This window comes from Lissotriton vulgaris, chromosome 4_1 (genome assembly GCF_964263255.1).
Source record: "Lissotriton vulgaris chromosome 4_1, aLisVul1.2, whole genome shotgun sequence".
Classification (NCBI taxonomy): domain Eukaryota; kingdom Metazoa; phylum Chordata; class Amphibia; order Caudata; family Salamandridae; genus Lissotriton; species Lissotriton vulgaris.
In genome coordinates this window covers 1,059,005,913-1,059,028,572 of record NC_141691.1, presented here as the reverse complement: position 1 = coordinate 1,059,028,572, position 22,660 = coordinate 1,059,005,913, and the positions used below count along the sequence as shown (strand labels likewise).

General features: G+C 44.1%; 1 protein-coding gene across 1 annotated transcript in view; it reads right to left on the bottom strand.

The window, feature by feature from the left end:
• Positions 1-22,660, bottom strand: part of LOC147722860 (kinesin-like protein KIF17) — a 1,643,424-nt gene that overhangs the window by 740,637 nt on the left and 880,127 nt on the right. The gene's annotated exons all lie outside the window — the stretch shown is intronic.

Below are 22,660 nucleotides of genomic sequence, written 5' to 3'. Positions count from 1 at the left end.
GGTGATGGATCAAGCCCTGATCTCTTGACTGGGTAAGAGTGGTCTGCTTAATTCAGACACTCTGTTCATCACCACCCGCTTTCTGAATCGTCAATAAATATTCCACAGCAGCAACAGCTATCAAAAAATGCATCTTGAAAAGATGGGAAAGCAGCGAACCAGAACTGGATTTCAAGGAGGTATTTGAAGCAAAACCGATGTTTGCATACTCCAGGTCAAGAAATGTATGTGAACTGTTAAGGAAAGAAAGGGATGTTCAACACAAACAAAGCATTTAGGAATGCGAAAATGCTACAATTGTGGGCATTGAGGCAACTTGATCACAGGCAATATGTTCACTCATCCACATTCAGGCAAAACAATAAAATTGAGACATACCTGTGATTGCAATTCAGATATGGTAACCTATGTCATAAAATGCCCCCGTGGGTTGGTTTATGTAGGTCGCACTTCATACAAAATCAAGGTTACATATCCGGTTGACAGGGGGGAAAGATGGCGGCCGGTCCGTAAGTCCGGTCGGGAGCTCCGTGCCAGAAATCAATCCTTGGACATTGCCAGAGTGAGTTAAACTTGTTGCCGCTTACCTGCAGCAATGGTAAGGTGCCAGGCACCTCGTCGGTATATCGGAGGATAGATGTTTGTAATCGGATATCGGCTATCCCGGCTCCACGGTTCCGGGCTCCACGCGGCTTGAATCACAGCAGCCCGCGACCCGCAGCCTGCAGCAGCTCGAGGGGGGGGGGAGGAGCCCATGAACGCTGATACACGTAATGGTTTTGCCTGGGCTTGAGCGGTGAGAAAGTGCTGAGTATTTTTGCCGAAACGACTTTTACACAACTCCTTACAGATAGAAGGTGAGGAGAGGCTGTTTTTTCTAGAAGGCACCGGGTGCGGTTGAGTGAGGAAAGACGGAGAGGCAGGCGAGGAAGGCAACCCGGTTAGTTCTTTTTTTTTTGTTTTGTTTTTTGTTTGTTGCAAGCTAACCGTTACATCCTTCATACCGAGAGGAGAACGAGATTGTCATCCCCAGGGGGTGTTTAAGCCGACTATAGGATTGTCAGAAGGGAAAATAGGGGATGGTTGTCATTACACTGGTAACCTCCAAGTTCCCAGGCTCTGCTTGTGAGCACCCAAGCCAGGGCATTACTACCTACTCGGAGAGTGGCACGGGCGCGGGAGTAAGACGGTGGCAGTCGGCTCTTAGAGCCAGAAGACACTGTCTACAAGCTTTCAGTAGAGTAGCCCAAACATTTAGAGGGAAAGCGAGTAGGGCAGAGCTATGGTCCAGATCCTATCAGTTTTTTGCTGACTCGAATGAAAAGTCACGGGCCGATCCCTTATTCTCAGCCCAAGAAGCCAAATGTGGGGGGGAAAGAGAGGCAATTCAGGTGACCAGCAGTCCGCCCTCTTCATTTGGTGACCCTGGTACAAACGAGTTAGAGGCAGCAGAGCAGTTAACAAGTCTACCTGGATTAATATTTGTCAGTGAGGTGGAAGAGAAGACTGTTCACATTTTGGCAGTGTCAGCTCCTCTTAGTTGTTTGGGTACATTTAATGTAAGGCTTGGCGTTTTAGGCTCGTCTGATTGACTAAAACTGGAGGGGTTGAAGGGGAGTACAGATGTATCGCAGGCAGCATCGAAAGATTTAAAAAAGGTCATAACCTCAAGTAAACAGTTAGGTCCTCTCCTATTGGTAGTCCCAGATGAAGAGGGAGTTGAGCAGGACCCGATCTTAACTGTGGCAGAAGCAAGTAATGCTAAAACAGCTGGGTCTGACACTAAAGTAAATACTAAAGTAAAATCTTGTTACAGCCTCAGAAATAGGCAGTTTCTTAAAACTTCGGCTCCCCTTACTCCTAAGCAGGCGATAGTTCCTAGAGTCACAAGGAGAGTTACACGGAAAGTATTGAACTTACAGGCAGGAGTTGCCGTAAATAAAAAGGGAGTGCCGGGTGATAACTTGGTCCTAGGTAAGAGAGGGAAAGGTGATAAAGTAAAAGTTACGCCGTCCTTAAGATCTTATTTTAAAGTGCAAGAAAAGATTGGCGGTAAAGAAATGGCAGAAAGCTCGGCTCTCCAAGTCTTGGCTGATCACCACTCTCCTGAAAGCCTGGGGGAACAGGAGAACTTAGCAAATTCATCAGCTTCCACAAATGCACAAGATCCCCAACAACAAATGGTGCTACTGGCACCCTCGGCATCGGTTCCGGTGTCACCACAGGAGCTTATTCAGAGTCGCCCTGATAAGGATTTTACAATGAATGTACAGCCTGACTCTCTGGATTCCTCATCGATAAGAGCTAGTACTTTATCTCAGCCAGTCTCCCAACCCACTCTACCAGCTTACTTTGATAATCCGCAGAGCTTCTCCCGAAAGGGTCCTGGCAACACTACAGAGACTTTGCTAGAGCTGATGCTGGAGGAGATGAGGTCTAGGTTTAAAGTCTCTGTAGCCAATCAGAATAAGTTACATGAAAGATTTGAATCTTTAGACCATAAGCTTTCCACCTTGAATGACAGGGTCTCCACAGTGGAAGCAGAGACGGAGGGGTTGGCAAAAAGAGCAGGAGTCTCGGAGAAGAATATCAGAGACTTAAGGGCAAAGGACAAGTCGATAGAAGAAAAATTGGAGTCCTTAGAAAACCAAACAAGGAGATCTAACCTAAGATTCCTAAATATACCAGAAGGGCAGGAACGGTCCGATATAAGAAAGTATATTATTTCCTTGATTGAAGAACACTTTCCTTGGAGTAAGGCCTTAAACTTAGAAGACGATATCCAGCGAGTACATAGGGATCCCTTTAGGAAAACTAAAGAAAGGAAGAAACCAAGGAAGATCCTAGTAAACTTTAAGTCATACACTATTAAAGAAAAAATTCTAAGTGAGGGACTGAAAAATGGAGAGTACAGTGGAGATGGCTGGTCTTTTAAAATCCGTTCGGATATTGCCAAGGTAACACAGGATAGGCAATGGGAGCTGGGCCAGAGAATGCCGGAGCTAAAATCACTAGGGGCTACAGTCCAAATGAAATTCCCTGCTGCATTAAGAATTATGTGGAGGAACAAAATGTTCAACATAAGAGACCCGCTGGAAGTAGATTATTTGCTGGAACAGATGCGAAACTGCATTCAAGTGCAATCTCACTCATAAAACTGAAAGTCTTTATAGACATAAGAAAAGAAGGGGATAGGAAATGACTGTAAATAGGGGGCGGTAGGGGTAAACTCACTCATTGGCATTTTTTCTCTGTTTTCTTATCTTTTTTGGCACGGGCTCAAAACGGGCTAAAGTATAGCCCAAAGAAAAGGGAGGCTTTCCCAGGGAGGGAATGTGTTTCCCCGTGCCTTTTCTTTTCAACTTCTCATCTTTTTGATAATTCTACAGTTTCTTTATGAATATACACGAGGGGAGAAGGACGGGGAGCACAAGGGGGTGGGGAGCAAATTTGGGAAAAATGAAAAAACAGTCCTCATCACGCTTTTTGTAAAGGAGAAACAGCGTCTAAAGTTAAGCTGGAACTCTAACTCGCCCAGCTTTGTCAATATTGTCATAACCAATAATGGATAAAAACCAAAGATCTTTAAAAATAATAACATGGAATGTTAATGGTCTAAGAACCAAGAGTAGGCGCCGTAAAATTTTCGAATATCTAAAGTGTCTGGACAGTGAAATTATAATATTACAAGAAACGCACTTAGTTAAAGAGTGGGAAGAACTAATTAGTACCCTCAAATGGGTCGATTGTTACATCTGCACAGATCAGGGGTGTGTTATTAAAGGGGTCGCAATCCTGTTTAAAAAATCTCTGAATGTGAGAATTATTTCTGCTGAAACAGACCCTAAGGCAGAGGTCTTCAATCTGTGGGGCGCGACCCCCAGGGGGGTCGTGGAGTCCTTGGAAGGGGGTCACAGATTCTGTCAGGGGCATGCAATTCCTGGCGTTGGGCTGATCGAGGGTGCTCATGGCGGAGGCCTAATTTACACCGAGGTGTGAAAAACATCAAAGGCTCATTAACAAGTAGAAGGTCTTTTAAAGAGCTGTCAAGTACTCGGGTGTGGCTGTGTGTGTGTCCCTGAAATGGTTTCAGCCGGGCTCACACACACGAGCTGGGGGAGGGGGGAAAGTGGTTGGGGGTGGGGTCTGGGGGAGCAGGCTGTAGTGTAGCCCTTTGAGTATAATGGCTGTTGCGCGCCTGGAGCTGTGGGTCCCGTGACACGTCCCCCCCTCCCGCCCCCAGCAGGGAAGCACAGAGATGCCCTCCCATGAGCGGGAAAGAAGGAAGAAGACGCAGAGATACTGACCCCCCGCCACCCCCTCCCCCCCCCCCCCCGATTAGAGAGGCACAGAAAAGGTGGGTGGATGAATGATGGGTGGATGGAAGGATGAAGGATGGATGGAAGGATGAAGGATGGATGGATATGTGAAAAGGTGGGTGGATGAATGAGTGGATGGATGAAAGGGTGGATGGATGGATGAAAGGGTGGATGGATGGATGAAAGGGTGGATGGATGGAAGAATGAAAGGGTGGGTGGATGGAAGGATGAAAGGGTGGATGGATGGAAGGATGAAAGGGTGGATGGATGGACGAAAGGGTGGATGGATGGAAGGATGGAAGGGTAGATGGATGAAGGATGTATGGATGGATAAAAAAGTTGCATGGATGAATGATGGATAGATGGATGTGTAAAAGATGGGTGGATGAATGATGGGTGAATGGATGGATGAAAGGGTGGATGGATGAAGGATGGATGTATGGATGGAAGGATGAAAGGGTGAATGGGTGAAGGATAGATGGATGAACGATAGATGTATGGATGGAAGGATGAAAGGGTGGATGGATGAAGGATGGATGGATGGATGAAAGGGTGGATGAAAGGGTGGATGGATGGAAGGATGAAAGGGTGGACGGATGAAGGGTGGATGGATGAAAGGGTGGATGGATGAAAGGGTGGATAAAAGGTTGTATGGATAAATGATGCATGGGTGGATGTGTGAAAAGGTGGGGGGGTGAATGATGGGTGGATGGATGGATGAAAGGGTGGGTGGATGGATGTATGGATGAAAGGGTGGATGGAGGAAGGATGGATGTCTGGATGGGAGGATGAAAAGATGGATGTATGGATGGATAAAATGTTGCATGGATGAATGATGAATGATGGATGTGTGAAAAGGTGGGTGGATGAATGATGAGTGGATGGATGAAAGGGTGGATGGATGGATGGAAGGATGAAAGGATGGATGGATGGATGAAAGGGTGGATGGATGGAAGGATGAAAGGGTGGACGGATGAAGGATGATGGATGGATGAAAGGGTGGATGGATGTACGGATGGATAAAAGGTTGTATGGAGGAATGATGCATGGGTGGATGTGTGAAAAGGTGGGGTGGTGAATGATGGGTGGATGGATGGATGAAAGGGTGGGTGGATGGATGGATGAAAGGGTGGATGGAGGAAGGATGGATGTATGGATGGGAGGATGAAAGGATGGATGTATGGATGGGAGGATGAAAGGGTGGATGGATGTATGGATGGATGAAAGGTTGCATGGATGAATGATGGATGGATGTGTGAAAAGGTGGGTGGATGAATGATGGGTGGATGGAAGGGTGGATGGGTAAAGGATAGATGTATGGATGGAAGGATGAAAGGGTGGATGGACGAAGGATGTATGGATGGAAGGATGAAAGAGTGGATGGGTGAAGGATAGATGGATGAAGGATAGATGTATGGATGTAAGGATGAAAGGGTGGATGAATGGATGAAAGGGTGGATGAATGGAAGGATGAAAGGGTGGACGGATGAAGGATGGATGGATGGATGAAAGGGTGGATGGATGTATGGATGGATAAAAGGTTGCATGGATGAATGATGGATGGATGTGTGAAAAGGTGGGTGGATGAATGATGGGTGGATGGATGGAAGGGTGGATGGATAAAGGATGGATGTATGGATGGAAGGATGAAAGGGTGGATGGTTGAAGGATGGATGTATGGATATAAGGATGGATGGATGTGTGAAAGTGTGGGTGGATGAATGATGGATGTGATGAGGTCTAACAGGCGCATTTATGGTTGTCAAAAGTTGATGATGAGGAGTACCAGTTTCTAGAAACTTTTGTCGGAAGGGGGTCCTTACGCCTAAAAAGGTTTTACAAGGGGGTCTCGGCATCAAAAAGTTTGAAGACCTCTGCCCTAAGGGAAGGTGGGCAATAGCTAATATAAGCATCCTAAATTATACTTTTACGGTGGCTGGATATTATGGGCCCAACGTAGATGACCCAACCCCACTTCAATCTTTGTACTCCCACTTGATCTCCACTACATCTCCTTTGATGTTGGGAGGGGACTTTAATATCATCTTGGATCCAAGAACAGACCGCTCCCCCAGGGGTAACCAGAATAGCTTACCAAAAATGAGGGAGTGGTTGGGGGTATACAAAAGAGACCTTAATCTTATGGATGTATGGAACATAAAGGGGATCAAACAGGATAAGTTCACCTTTTCTAACAAAAAGTTGGGTATCCATTCCAGAATAGACTATTTTTTAATAGATCAGGGTCTTCTAGACAGCACCTTGATTGTAAAGCACCTCCCCGCACACCTGTCTGACCATTCGGTTGTTGAAATCAACTTAAAAATAAACAACGACTCAGATCCACCAAGATGGACATTTGATCGGTCCATTCTTCAAAATTCAGCCTTAGTAAATCTACTCATGCAAGACACAGAAATATATTTCCAAGAGAATAAGGGTAGCGCGGTACCTCAAATTGTGTGGGAGGCTTATAAGGCCGTAATAAGGGGCAGGATTGGAGGGTTAGCCTTTAATAAAGCTAGAGAGATGAAAAAAGACATTCAAAAATTAGAGGAAAATATTACGTCTATAGATCGTCAGTTGTCCCTGGCACCGTCTTACTTACGAACTCAAGAGCTATCTAAGGAAAGACAGGAAAAAAGGGAAAGCCTAACAGATCTACTGGAGGGTAAAATTAGAGAAAGATGGGAATGTAGTAAACTTGCCCATTATGAATATGGTGAAGGTTGCGGGAAGCTGTTGGCCTGGAAAACCAAAATGGACTTGGTAAGAAATAAGATCAACTGCATAGATCCAAGAGATCCCTCCCAAAATGGCCTAGAAGATACTGTTATTAAACAGGAATTTATGGCCTTCTTCTCCGACTTATATTTGGAGGATTGTAACCCAGACATTGAAGAGATTAACAGGTTTGTGGTTGCCCAAAACATCCCCACTCTTCAGGCGGAGGAAAAAGAGAGACTAAACAGGCCAATCACAATAGGGCAGGTAGAAGCAGCAATGAAAGATTTAAAAAGAGGCAAGGCGGCAGGCCCTGATGCACTACCTTATGAGTTCTATCTACATCTGAAAGATGTTTTAATTCCCCATCTGACCGAACTCTTCAATGAGATTTTTCTGAACAACAAAAAAATCCCAGAAACATGGAATGACGCAACTATCTCAGTCCTTTTAAAACCTGGCAAGAACCCAAAAAAATGTGAGTCCTATCGCCTTATTTTCATACTAAACTGTGATTACAAAATATTTACTCAAATCATGGCCAAAAGAATAGGGAAAATCGCAGGAACTCTACTAAATCCCAACCAAAAGGGCTTCGTGGCAGGAAGGCACCTTCAGGATCTCACGCAAGAATTGGTTGGGGCAATAGACATTGCCATCACAGAGAAAATTGCTCTTTCAATAATTGCAATAGATGCGGCTAAAGCATTTGATAGAGTCTGTTGGAAGTACCTTAGTGAAGTGCTAAAACAGTTTAATCTGGGAGACAATATAGTTAAAATGGTAGAAAACATTTACAATTCCCCCAGGGCCAAAATCCTAATCAATGGTAAATTAACTAGCGATATTCACATAGGTAGAGGAACTCGTCAAGGGTGCCCCCTCTCCCCCCTCCTTTTTAATTTTTATATTGAACCTGTGGCAGAATGTTTAAGGAATCTTCCCTCAATGCAGCCTTTTCTCTATCAAGGATGGCAAAAAAAAATAGCCCTTTATGCCGACGACCTCATGATTTTTACATCAGATGTAAAGGAGGCTTTAAAAATAGCAGAAGAGACCTTGCTAAGTTTCGGTAAAATATCTGGTTATCAGATGAACCAGACCAAAACAGAAATTATGAGCTGGAATGAAGTATTTGCCTCCCCATTTTGCAAGGAGAAAATGAGATATCTAGGAATAGACTTAGTAAAGGATATTGACAAGATTCCACAAACTAATCTACAGAGAGTAGAAACAGAAGTTAATAAACTCCTGAAGGTCTGGAGTAGTCTCCCGCTTACATTCCTAGAAAGATCTAATATAATAAAAATGACAATTTTGCCAAAATTCACTTTTATTTTTAGTGCAATTCCTTTAGAATTTAAAAAAGAAGCTTTAAAAAAAATTCAGGGGAAAATATCCACGTTTATTTGGTCAGCAAAAAGACCGAGGATAGCCTGGCATAAGCTAAGAAGGAAAAAAGAGCAGGGAGGTATAGCTAGCCCGGACCTATTAGAATACTGTCGGGCATTTCAATTTAAATATGTTAGGACATTGTTGGGTCACTTTGAAACTTACCCACAGCACTTCCAAAGTATAACAAACAATACAAGTCACTTCCTTTATAAATTTGGCCACCCAAAAATTTTCAAAAAAATAAAACTGAAGACTTTAAAATCAGCATCTAAATTATGGTATGGTGTTATGTGTACCCTGGGCATTGCCCTATATAGTGAGAAGGCCCCAATCTGGGACTCGCCAACTACACCAGAGTGTCTTAAGGAAAGACTTGCTGGTCCACTTAAACAGGCAGGCATAGTAGAATGGGGCAAACTTCTTTTTCAAAATAAACTCCTCGATTGGGAAATTCTGTCGCGACGGACAAATTACACACTCTCTAAATTTAAGTACTATCAGATGTTGAGCTGGCCGAACTCTTTAAAAGAAACTAGAAAAGGAAATCTCGAACTGGAAGTCAAATTCCTGGAGGCAAATCAATTCAAGAAAACATTTCCTACTGGTATTGGGCCCTAATAATAGCAGGAGAAGACGACTTTCGGATTCCGGAGAGCATCTGGGGTAAAGATCTGCCGACGCTGGATCTAAATAGTACATGGCAAGTATCTATGAGCAAATGCTGATCCATTGTATCTTCTGCTGCTCTCAAAAGAAATCATTTATTCACCACACACAGAGCATATTGGACCCCGAAGAGGCTTTCTAAACTGAGTGGAGATGCACTGAGAAGCTGTCCGAAATGTGGTATGAATAAAGCTGATGACCTGCACATGTTCTGGCAGTGCGCCAGCCTCGAAGGTTTCTGGAAAGACGTTGGTATGACATTAGAACGGGCCCTAGGAAAGCAATTAATTGTGAGTATGGATTTGGTTGTTTTTGGGGTTTCTTGTAGGCCGGTTATAAATGCTCTATCGAAAGCTGAGGAAAATCTAGTTTTTATTTTAATCCTGTTGGCTAGGAGGGAGCTCTGTATCAAATGGGTTAGCCCAGTAGCCCCCTCTAGAAATGAATGGCTAGCGTCAGTTTTAAGGGTATACAACCTAGACAGAAGAAAGAGTGTGAGTTCGAAAAAGTTTAAATTTTGGGATATATGGGAAGACTTTAATAAGGGGTGACTTGTGGTATGGGATGAAGTGGGATCGTGATACTTTGCGTTTTTCCATCCTAACATATGTCCAATGATTACGCCACCGCAACAAAATGGAACTGATGGTACTTCGAAGTAGCCATCATGGCTAGTTTATCTCAGATCCGGGAACGAAGACCTCTTTTTCTTAAATGTAAGGAAGTAAGGGGTGCGTTTTTTTCCGAAACACCAGAAAGACATGGCCTGGGTATCCGAAAAGACTCATTCTGGGCGGAGTAAGAAGAAGCGACCCTGAGATTCTCCTACTTTAAAATCAGTTGCGTAATGAGGACAAAAAAAAAACTCAAAAAAATCAAGGTTGGGTTACTGAACATAAAAGTACTATCAGAACCGCTAGTACCAAATCAAGCTTATCAACACACTGGACAGAGAAGAAACACACGATACCCCAGTTAAGTTTTACGGTACTGGAGCAAATTGTAGTGAAACCACACACAGACCCACATAAGTATTTGGCACAAAGAGAAACGTATTGGATACGCACTTTGCACACACTCATACCATTTGGATTAAATGATAAATTGGAAATGGCATGTTTTCTATAAATAAGATTGACCTTCTGGATGACCAGTTTTTTTTAAATGTATCTCTTTCTTAATTAACGTGTATAAAGACATATTTCATTATTTTTTCTAAACTGCAATTTTCCTTTTATGTAAAAGAAATATGTATTTGAAATATTGAAGCTTGTCTAAAGGGCAAGACACATACATCAACCTGTCATCCAGGGGGTTGGGCGTACTGTCACATCAGGGTTATTTGTTTTCTGGCAGTTACCATGGAATACATTACCTACATAAACAGCAGGGTATTCTCGATATATAAAGGGATACATATCAACTCGAATTCAGCATGGAATTAAGGACATGAGGGGAATAATCTAACCGGTAGCAGCACCATGTAGGTAGTACACTTGGTTAGCCAGATGGCTTCAGTCTTTTGCAGTAGGGGTTCGAACTATCACTCGGATTAGGAACGTTATACATTATATTATATTTTTTCAGGCTCTTTACAGGTTTTTTTCAGTAATTATACTTCGAAATTTCATTCCACGAATGGTAGTTATAGGGCATTTGGTTTCCTTAGCACTTTTAGTGTAGGTTGAAACTTGCTTGAAGTTGCGTGATGGACAGTCTGTCTTCCATCCCCATGATTTATCACGTATTAACGTAATGCGCCGGTCTGAAATTGAATACTGTGAGGTGATGGCGAGGATGCAGGAGTAGAACTTAGAGGGGGCGAGGGACGCACTGCAGTAAGTTTGTTTACTTTTACAAATGTAGATAAACATCGTTCCTGTAGATTCTTATTTTGGCAAGTATAGGCGCATTGAGGTTACAGTGGACGTGTTTTCTGTTTTTTAGTTAGAAGCTGTCCAGAATTGTCACGGTGAAGTCGGCAAGGTTTGCAACACGAGGTAACCCCGGCGGCAAATGCTATATTTGGGTAATACATATGTTGCAGGCAGTGAAGTCACTAAAATGTCAATCGTTTACATCTATTTTTTATTTGTCTATTTATTTTTGTAGTTGATGTATGAAGATTAGATGCAATTAATTTTACGATTGGACTCTTTAGGGTGTATTTACCACAACCCTCAGAATAGCGATTGAGGCATTACAGTGGAAGCACCTTTTTTCACATGATGTTACACCTCTTAGAATATCTCAGTTTACATTAAGGGTGCCTACTCATGAGTGGCACCGCTGACTGACCCTTTGGTTCCGTTTTTGTTTCTGTTTACAGTCCTATATATAAGCGCTTCACCCGTGAATAGGTGAGCTATTAAGAATCATATGTAGATATGATGCAAACTCTTGGGGTTATAAGGGGTCTGTATTCATTATATTAAAAGCTTCGGGACCGGATTTGCTAGTGGGTAGACTGGTTCACACACACTTTCAGGTGTTTTATGGTCACATTAATTCTGGTGAAAAGCTTGAATCTCTTTATACATTCTTCTTGCTCAGCTTGGATGCATTTATTAATTTGTGGATTATGGTATACCCCCTGAAAAGCCTTTACATTGAATTATAATATAATTTAAAAGCATGACTTTTTCAGTACCACAGACTAGTAAGGAATGCATTGGGACACGCAACACTAGATGGGAAGTGTAACGCTACAATGAATTTGAAATCTAAGATAAGTGCAGATTTTCTTATTGCACAATAAAAGAAGAACAAAAAAACTGTATGAGGAAAGTTACTGAACTGATGAGTTCTTGAATATTTTGATGCTATATAATTTTTTAAGATGGTGGTTGTGATTTCATTTACATGTCTCTACATCACTATGGTCTATTTTGCTTAAAAATTGTCATAAACTGCAACACTTGACGCCAATATAGGCCTGTGAAAAGTGCTCCTTGTAACTTTGTGACATTCTTGTGTCATGTTAGACTTGGCTGTCTCTAGTTGGCAGAGTTATACACTTCTGACAAGTAGGGACTCACCTCCTCTAGTCAGGGCAAGGGGATCACACACTTAGATAACCCCTGCCCACCCCCTTGGTAGCTTGGCAAAGCAGACAGGCTTATCTCAGAGGCAGTGCGTTAAGCATTTATGACCACATACAGTAATAAAGTGAATACACTACAAATGGACACGACACAGTAGTATTATAAAAATAAGGATTTTTATATAAGGCTTAGCACAAGACCAAATAACGACAAAAATATACCACAATCCTAATAAATACTCTTGGAAGGAAAAATAATAGTTCAAGTGTAGTTTCTTCTTAGCACAAAGCCTTTAGTAACAAAAGCAACTATTCTTCTTTAAATCACAGTTCTTGGCAACAATGTAGCCCCCACGGGAGTCACACGACGTCGAGGCAAAGTTAATCCAAAGGTTCGGCGTTGACCGCGAGGAGCGCTACGTCGAGCTCGGAGTCGCACAGACCCCCACAACACAGTACCTTGGAAAAGGGAAGCACACGATGATCTGCGGCGTCGAGATGTCCGGCCTCGCGTCTTCGGCGTCGATCGGGCCTCGGAGTCGGGGCGATCTGCAGCGGCATCGACAGATGTCAGGCAGGAGCAGCGCTCCCGAGGCGAAGCAGGATACGGCGTCGTCGTCGATGTCGATGATGATGTTGCAAGAGTGAGCAGCGCTCACGGCGTCGAGAGGGCTCGGGGTCGATGTGATCAGCGGCGGCGCCGACACGGGGTCACTTGGAGCTGGAGCCGAACTCGCTACTGACTGGCGTCACTACTGGCGTCGATCGGGCCCGGCGTCCGGCGTCGAGGAAGCGGGACACTGGAGCCGTTACTCACGATGTCGAACTGGATTCGGCGGCGTCCGTCGGCGTCGAGATTGCTGGATTCTTCAGAGGTGCTGGATTTTCAGGTTCCAGCAACAAGCACTTTTAGCAAATAAATGAAGTCCTTTAGCCCTGTGACTTCAACAGGAGGCTGGCACTCTTCCAGCTCTTAGAGATTTCCTTGGCAAAGTTTGAGAGTACACACTCAGTTCCTCTCTCCTGGTTCCTTGGCAAAAATAAAGAAGCACTTGCAGGATTCCCCCCAGCAAACAGCACTCTGGCAGAAGGGGTAGGCAAGTCCTTGGATCAGCAGGCTTCTTGTCCTTGGTTCAGGGTTCCTTGTCAGAATTGATCTAAAGTCTTGGTTCAGGGGTCCTTCTCTTATACCCCTTTTTGGCTTTGATCCCTTTGTCCATGCAGGGGAATTCCCCTCATCCTGGGTTTGTTGTGGGTGTAGCCAGGCAGAGGCACCTGGCCTATTCACTGTGCAGGGCTGGGTCCTCAGACGCCCAGCAGGAGGTGGAGCCAGTATTGTCACTGGCAGGAGCAGAGCTATCAGTCGCCCGGCAGGAGGTAGAGCCAGCATTGTATCAGGCAGGGCAGGCTATCAGGAACTACTCTCCCCCTACTCTCAATGCAAATGCACCACTCACCCCACACTGACTCATTCAGAACTCTGGAGCCACCCAGCCCCTGTCACACACACACCAAACCAGCAGAAACCAGAAATAGTTAGACAAGAAAATAGCCACTTTCTAAAAGTGCTATTTTCAAACCCAGAGTCCAAAAACCATCCACACAAACGGATGCGTTATTAAACCCTGAGTTCAGGGATACCAAACTCGACATTGCACCATGCTCCCCGAGCCAGCTAGGATTATAGCATTAATAACCCCGGCAGCCCATTCTAACTTATGGAGAGCAGGTAACTTTACAATAGTGAAAAACGAATATGGCTGTAATTCACTATTAGGACATGCCAACCTAGTCAGGCTTGTCCTACCTTATGCTTACAACGTACCCTGCCCGTGGGCCTACTATTGGGGTGACTAACATGAAGTTAAGGGAAGGTTTAGGGACTGGCAAGTAGGTGTACTTGCGCAGTCTGCGTAACAGTACCAGACTGCACGTAGGTCTAGCAAAGGCAGACCTTTAGACATACTTTTACTAGGCCGCTCTTGTGGGTGGCACAACATGTGCTGGAAGCCCAATAGCAGCATTTGTATTTACAAGCCCTGGCACTCCTGGTGCACTAGACTAGGGACTGACAGTAAACCAAATAAGCCAAACATGGAATTCAATCAATACAGCAATTTTACATAGGGAGCACTTGCACTGTGGCACTGATCAGCAGTGGCACAGTGCCCAAAGCAATATACCAGCAAAAACATCGTAAACAGAGGAGGCAAACAGAAAAAAATGGAGGAGAGACTCAGGCCAATGATGTCAGGTCTAACACGTCACAATTGACCTTGACCACAATAGCTCATTGTTATTTATCCACGAGGAGCTGGACTTAACTATGTGGAGGACTGTGTGAAATTGGTGCCAGTGCTACTGTGGATCTCAGTGTGGTGTAGCAAACATACAGGATTTAACAATGATGTGACTGAGGACTGCCTAGTGTGTGCTTAAGCTCTCAAAATTCCATGGATGAGTTACATCAAGTCCACTGCCCGGTCCTTAGGCTGCCCTTGTTTCATAAACCACATCTTTTTACCAAGGGCGATAGGAGGAGCAGTTAAGATATGGTTTATAAAGCAACTAAAAGAAACTGAGGCCAAACACTAGATCGCCCTTATTTTTGCAAACTGTTGCAGGCCCAGAGCCTTACCTTCTTGCTGTAAGTCGTACAAGGGAACATCCCTCTTGATGAAATTTCGGTTGGGGCCTATATGCTCATATATTTGTTTTCCGCCTGGACAGTGCGACCCTAAAAAGACTGAGGTATGCCCTTGTGATGGCTGCTCTAAACAGATACTGGTACATCTGATACTGTTTTGTACTTTTTATGAGTTTGAGTTGTGAGACTTGACATCTTTTGGTGTGTTTCCCCAGAGTTTTTGCTTTCTGACCTCCCGGATTGGACTCTGTTTTTGCTGGCTTAGTGTTTCTGCACACTTTTCTCACTGCTGATCAGTGGTAAAGTGAAAGTGATCCTGCGGTAAAATGTTTTATGGATTGGTGTTTCCATGATTGGCCTATTTGATTTATGTGTCAGTCCCTAGTAAAGTGCACTGAGTGTGCCAGGGCCTGTAAATCAAATGCTGTTAGTGGACTGTAGCACTGGATTGTGCCACCCACATAAACATCCTGTAAATGTAACTCTGGCCTGCCATTGCAAAGCCTGTGTGCAGTCTGGGACTGCCTTGTCGACTTTGCAAGTGTACCCACTTGCCAGTTCCTTTTCTCACATGTCAGTCACTCCTAAGGGTAGGCCCAAGGTACCCCTGTGGGCAGGGTGCAGTGTATGAGAAAGGTAGGACGTGCCCTGGTGTGTGTGGCATGTCCTGATAGTGATTTACTGCCAGGTACGTTTTTCACTATTGCAAGGCTACCTGTTCCCCATAGGACAGAATGGGGAGTATGTTTATAACATCTTATAAACATAACTGGCCCTGCGAACTAGGTAGGAGAGTAAAGTTTAGTATGCCTGAACTCAGAATTTAAAGACGCATCTTTTAGTGAAGGTGATTTTTACATTCTGTGTTTGAAAATACAACTTTTAGAAAGTAGGTGTTTTCTTGCTCAGCCATCCAGTAGGCCTCTGCTGGGTTTGTGGATTGACTGTCTGGGGTTTGGATGACAGGGGCTGGGGAGCAGCAGAGGCTCCAGATAGTCTAGGTGGGTCAGGAAAGGGCTGAATAGACCTGGGCTGCATTTAGAGTAGGGGAGGAGATTTCCTTGCACCTGAATGGGCCTGGACTGCCTCTGACAAGGCTGTCTCCAGCTCCTGCCAGGAAGCCACACCAGGGAGGACAAAACACGTTCTGGCGGGGCACAAACACTCTCTGCCTGAGAGGACAAAGGATTTTGTGGTATAAGTATTGGGGCCCAAAACCCTGCACTTTAGAAATCTTTTGGACCAAGAAGACTGCCAAGAAGAAGAGCTGGAGAAGCTGTGAGTAGGAACTACCATTTTGGTGAGTGTTTTGCTGTTGGCCTGCCGTGGCTGCTTCTGTCTTGGGCAGTAAAATGACTGGACTGAACTTTCTGCAATCTATTTTTGTGAGTTTCTCCAAGGGCTTGAGGTAGAGCTTGCCCCCTGTTCAAGAAGTCTCAGGAACAGCAAAGACTTAAAGTTCTTCTGCCCTCATCACTGGGGACTGTGTGTTTTGTGCTGCAACAGAAGAAAAAGCATCCCGACACCGTCTACGACGCCGCTGCCAACTCTGTGTCCTGAAGGCACCGCCGCAACACGACCCTGGTCTCACCAACGACGCCTGCTGCTGCTGCCACCAAGCCACTGCTTACACCGCGACCTGTGGGCACCACACTCTGCATCACCTCGCTTCATGGAGCTGCCTTGATTTCCCCGACGATGACGCTCCACACAGAAATAGACGCCTCTGCTTGCACTGTGGTTCCAGGGCAACGCTTGTAAAGTTACATGACGTGCCGCCCTCATACTGCACCGCAGCCTTAGCCTACCGCCGCCGTCGCCATTGACTCCAGTTCTTCAGCCGGCAACAGTGCTTCAGCAACGACAACACAGCTGCATGGACCGTGATCTGCCAGCACCGCAACCCTGGTCTACCCAATGACACCATCTGATGTCGCCACAGAGCCGCTGCTCTCACCGCGACCTGAGGGTGTCGCACCGCTGCACTTCTCACTGTAGCACCCGACGCCTGCGGGCGCCAGTGCTTCTGACTTCAACCGCAAGGAGTTCGATCTGCAACACGTGTGACTTCAAGGGCCCGACAAGTCCTGCACCGGCGTCCAGAACCGACTCCTGTGGACGCCGTGCTTTCAGAAGCTCAACGAGAGGTCGCCGACGCCCTGCATTTCTAAAGGTACTGTTTTGCGGGTCTTCCCCACACCGCAGCTGGCCTGCGAAGCCGCGGTCGGCCAGAACAGTTTGGATTTGTTTGTTCACGATGCCGTGATAGCCCCAGAGGGAGCTATCGACATCAAGGAACTGTTTTTCAAGGCTATTTTGATAAATGAAGATTTCAGAATACAGTATTGTGGATTTTGTATCGTTTTTGGTCTTGTCTTAAGGATATAAAAATATTGGATATTTTTCTAAAGTGGTGTGGTGGTTTTTGTAGTGCTTACACTATATTACTGTTGGTTATGTGCAAATGCTTTACACACTGCCTCTAAGATAAGCCTGACTGCTCGTGCCAAGCTAACAAGGGGTGAGCAGAGGTTATTTTAGGAGTGTAACTCCCTTATCCTGACTAGAAGGAAGGGTCTCTACTTGGACAAGGTGCAAACCCTTGCCAGCTAGAGACCCCCTTTCTAACAAGTATTTAATATCACTCAAAGTCTAAGGGCTTTTGCCAGTTTCCACCAGCTTTTTATATTTACAGTACTATCTGATCATGCAGTAATGATGGCTGTTTCCTCTTGTTTGAAGGGAGCACTACACTGGAATAGGATTATGAATTTATAAAATCTTTACTGTAAAATTGTGGGTGGCTTCCTGGGGTGTAAAACGCTGGAGTGTTTTAGAATTTTTATAGTACTGTAATATTGTTAATATGATAGTTTTCGTATTGTAAATGTATGTACTAAGAATGTATACGTTTTGATGTATTCTACTTAACAATTATGTTGCATAACAGAGTAAAGATATTATTCTTTCATTCATATTGCAACATACAGAAGAGTTCAGCATGGAGGTGGGCAATTAGCTAGCCATCTATTTTGAAAATTTATTTCAAAACATGTTTTAATTCTTGCTATATGGCAAACACTGCAACCACTTATTTTACAGCTTGATAAAACAAATATTCTGTAGTCAGCCTTAGGTTTTGGGAGATATGCTCCTGTTGACTCAAACAATTTGGGGAACATGAACAGAAAAGTATCTTTCCAAGGAAATTATTCAGCTTTTGTCACTTCCGTTGAATTTAAATAATTTAGGTAGTCCATTACAAGTCCCACTTTAACAGTTGACTGACACATGGTAGCTTCTCAAAGTCACGCTTTAGCACACGAGGTGGGCCCTGATACCGGATCTTGCAACTGAGATTCAAGTTTATCAAGGAAATGACGTTATGATATATCAAGCATCTGAAGTAATCCTTTGCAACTGGCACTTTAACATATTGCATCTTTTAAAAATAGTGCTGTCAATAAAGATGAACTGTAACTATCTGACTACCTTTGGGGAAATATGAACAGAAGAAGCAAAAGATTAGGCATAAAGGTTGAGCTGGCCCCTGTACAGGGGTCTCTGCAGTCTTTTCTTGCTAACAGTAGAAAAAACACATTGGCTGTGCTGTGTTGAACAAGTTACTTACCTTCGGTAACGCATTATCTGGTAGAAACTATCTAGCTGCAGATTCCTTACCTTTGAATTTCCAAGGCGTCAGGCTAGACACAAAACTTTTGCTGAGCAAATACCCCTAGTGCGTGACTTCGGGTGGCATCATCTGGCTCCGCGTGACGTCGTTGGTAGCATCGGTTATGAAGTTGCGGTGCCTATATAGGTGCCACCCAGGCACGCAGACGTCAGTACTTTTCGTATTTTCCACGCCAGAAGTGTAGAGCCACAAAGAAACTGACATGGTTGTGTGCAAAACTGGGGCCCTGAAAGGGAGAAAAAAACGACCCTAGTCCTACAACATCAGTCCGCAAAGCGGGGAGGTATGGGTGGGGCGGTAGGGAATCCGCAGCAAGATAGTGTCTCTACCAGATAATGAGTTACCGAAGGTAAGCAACTTGTTCATCTGCTAGAGACTTCTAGATGCAGATTTCTTACCTTTGAAGGAGATACCTGAGCCATACCTTCCAGACGGTGGGTTGCAGACTCATCTTCTAAACTAAGAAGTCTTGCAGGACTGATCGGGCAAAGTGGCCGTCCCTGCCCACTTGACCATCAAGGAATAATGTTTTGCAAACGTGTGTAATGATGCCCACGTTGCTGCCTGACAGATGTCTCGGACTGGGACACCCAGAGCCAAGGCCGTAGTCGCAGCCTTTTCCCCTTATGGAGTGGGCCCTTAATCCCTCAGGGGGCTGCTTCCTGGTGAAGCAGGGTCCCATTTTACCATATAAATACCTTAAGCCATTCCTGCCCTATTCCTGCAGCATGAGACCCTCACATAGGCCCCACCAGCCAGAATATAGGAGTTTGTTAACTTGACCATTCTGTCTAAAACACTCACTAGATACAATAGGCCACACGCCCACCTAGGGACATACACGTCCCTCTTGCAAAGAAGTTATAGGCCTCAGCTCACTGTCATCTTGATAAACAAAGTTACAGAGGCCCCACTGGTCTCAAATGTGCATTTTTGTTGTACACATCACAGTGAGCCAGCACAGACATGAAACGCCCCTTAATTATAGGAACAACATGGGGCAAGACTTACGTGGAGGTCAGCTGGTACAACTCATTGCTTCATATCTGATATCTGATGTTCATCTGCTCGCATTTGAAACTACGACAGCAACTTGCCACGAGAACATGACCTGTAACCTTTGTAAAAGTTCTGCTTTCTTAAAAGTTTACGAGAAGTGATGCAAATCTTTTTTGATAAATATCTAACTTCATCATGATCTACGGTCAACCATCAGTTGACCTTCTGATAACACCTTTTGCACCATGGTGTTACTTCTGCATTTTTAATATTTTGACGAAGTAACTGAAGGTTTGCAGTCAAAAGCATCTGTTAATGTTTTGATTCTGTGGTTAATAGTTCCGCATTAAACCAGTATAAAAGATGTGCTCTACAGCTCATGCGTTGACCACCTTCTGCTGTGTCTAGCACGCGTTGGTGTTCCTGGTCGACCGCTCTATTTTAGGCATAGCCTATTTGAGGTTGTAGTGCTCATAATAGATTGAAAATCTTTGTCTCTCTCTCTCGCTCGGTCTCTTATCCCCTCCCTTTTCCTTGCATTGATGTAATCTTAAAGCTTATGATACTGCATGGTTTAGCTTATTATTTGACATGTGTCTCTTAGACATCTGATTATTTATTAACATTGTACGAAGTTATTTGTTTATTGAAACTATGGTTTTGACATCTTCTTGTTGAAGCTTGTTCTTAAAATAAAAGTGCCACACCGACTCAGTGCCTACGTTTCACACAAGTGTCTTATTGTTTTTAGATAGCACATTTATAGGGTGAAAAAACCACCCTGCAACCGCTGGGGACCACAAACGAGGCAGTGCGTACTTTATAATTGTTATCATTTTCTGTTACATTGTGGAACATAATGTAAAGCGCTCTGATACCTTCGGGTCTAGCCAGCGCGATATAAAACTTTTTAAATAAATAAATAAGTACTGCAGGGACTTGGGACACGCCAAACACTGCCTTCGGTGCCTTTTCTTGACTGCCACCAGCTCTTGCCATGGTAAGCCACAGACTTTTTATTTTTTCTTTGAATTAATCCGGTGTAGGTGTTTAGCTGTGGTGGGGCGAGTGCTGACAGGTGCTGTTCTGTTCAAAGTCTTTATTCCCTGCAGACTACTGTCTTGCCACGCAACAGAACCACTTTTAATTTGTCCCTTTGTAGGCACTGACCCAGGCAAATTCAAAGCAGCTTTATTCGAGGTAAAAACTCATAAAAGCATGGTTATCAGTGTTTACATTTGGTAATGCAAAACCACTTCAGTTAAAAAATACTAATTAAAACATACACTTAAAAGAATCGCTTAAAACAGATCTAACACTGTACTAATTTAAAACATACTCAGGAATCATTTCATTTAAAATAGTTTACAAGCTACTTCAGATACATGATTAATAAAAACAAATCCTTTAAAAAAGAGATCTAAAAACAACGGGGAATCTACTCAATCATGTCGAACTTTTTTTCCTGATAGCCCATGCCCATCCAAGATATTTTACCGCTGCATATGAAATGACGGGTAAAGTGCTTGTGCGGATTAGTCTTAGAGCCACTGCACTATCTTGCGTGCCAAGGAGTCTACAAACAACTTTTAGCCACACCCGTCTCAGGATGCTATAAGCTGTGCATATGAAGAGGAGGTGGGCAATGGTCTCTTTGTCCGTCATACAGGTCGGACAGAAGATCGAGCTGCCAGGGGTCCACCTTCCAGTTAACAATCTTATTGGGAGTGATCCTACTCGTAGTTGGAAATAAAGCTTTCTGTCCCCGGGGTTTGTAATCCCATCCCAATATGGCTCTAGCTTAGGGGAAGCTTTACAGTCTAAGAAACGACCCTCCATAGAGGAGGGGTCAGCAATGTTCCAGTTACGATATTCAATCATTTCTCAATATTTTTCTTTTAAAACAACCTTCGATGGCAATGGGACAGTATCAGGGTTCTCCCACAACCCTTTCATTCCCATTTCCGTTAGGTTTTTAGAAAGGTCTTTTAGCCATGCGATCTTGTGGAAGTGGTCATTCTTAATTACATCCAGGAAACCCTGGGCAAAGTGGGCCAGATCAGGTGTTACCCACAACCTTCGCCAATATAGTATGGGGCGCAATCTAGCCATGTCTACTACAGCTTTTCTAACTAGATCATATCGTAGGGGTTTCATTGGTGTACTTTTGGGTAGATGAGTAAGATTGCGGAGAAATTTATTCTCAGCAAAGGTTAAGGCCGCCAGATTATCATACCCCCATATCTCGGCACCATATAGTGCAGAGCTCAGGGACTTTGCCTCATAAACTTGGAGGGCTGGCCGGATTGGCTTAGTCATAGATTCCTTGTGCTCAATCAGTACTGCCCCTGCATTTTGGCGAAGTTTCAGAGCCACCATGTGGACATGTTTCTCCCATTTAATGCCCTGGGCAATGTGTATGCCCAGGTACACAAAATTTGACACCATTTCAACTTTTGACCCATTCATGAAGAAATCCCCTTTGTGGCTTTTGTGAGGATTAAATGCCATGAGTTTAGTTTTTGCCACGTTTACCTCCAACCCGTGGTCAATGCAAAAATCCTCGAATATCCTTAGCCCCCGTTGTAATCCACTGGGAGTTTTTGATACAAAGAGAGTATCATCAGCAAATAACAAAATCGGGGTTTTCTTTCCAGCCAGAGTAGGGGCGTCTACAGATTCTGAAAGCATACGCCCAACTATTCCGTTAATATATATAAAAAAAAGAGTGTGGGGGCCATAGCACATCCCTGACGTACCCCACGCTCAACAGGAAATTCTGGTGCGACTTGCCCATACCCCCCCAATTGTATTTTTGCATGATTCATCTCATGTAGTCTGATGACCAGTGTCAGGATATCAAGTGGCATACCTAATTTGTTCAATATATTCCACAAGTTGGCTCGGGGCACTAAATCAAATGCTGCTCGCAAGTCAATAAAAGCAGCATAGATACTACCTTTCCCTAGCAAAACAGTCTTCCAGCGTAATAAAATAAACCGGAAGATCTGATCTATGGTACTTGTTGATTTTCTAAAACCGGCGTGGAAAGGAGACAGGATACTTTCTTTTTCTACCCAACCTAGGATTTTATCTAGGGTCAATTTCCCAATAACCTTTTGTATTGTATCAATAAGGCTGATGGGCCTGTAGTTCCCAGCCTGCGTTCTATC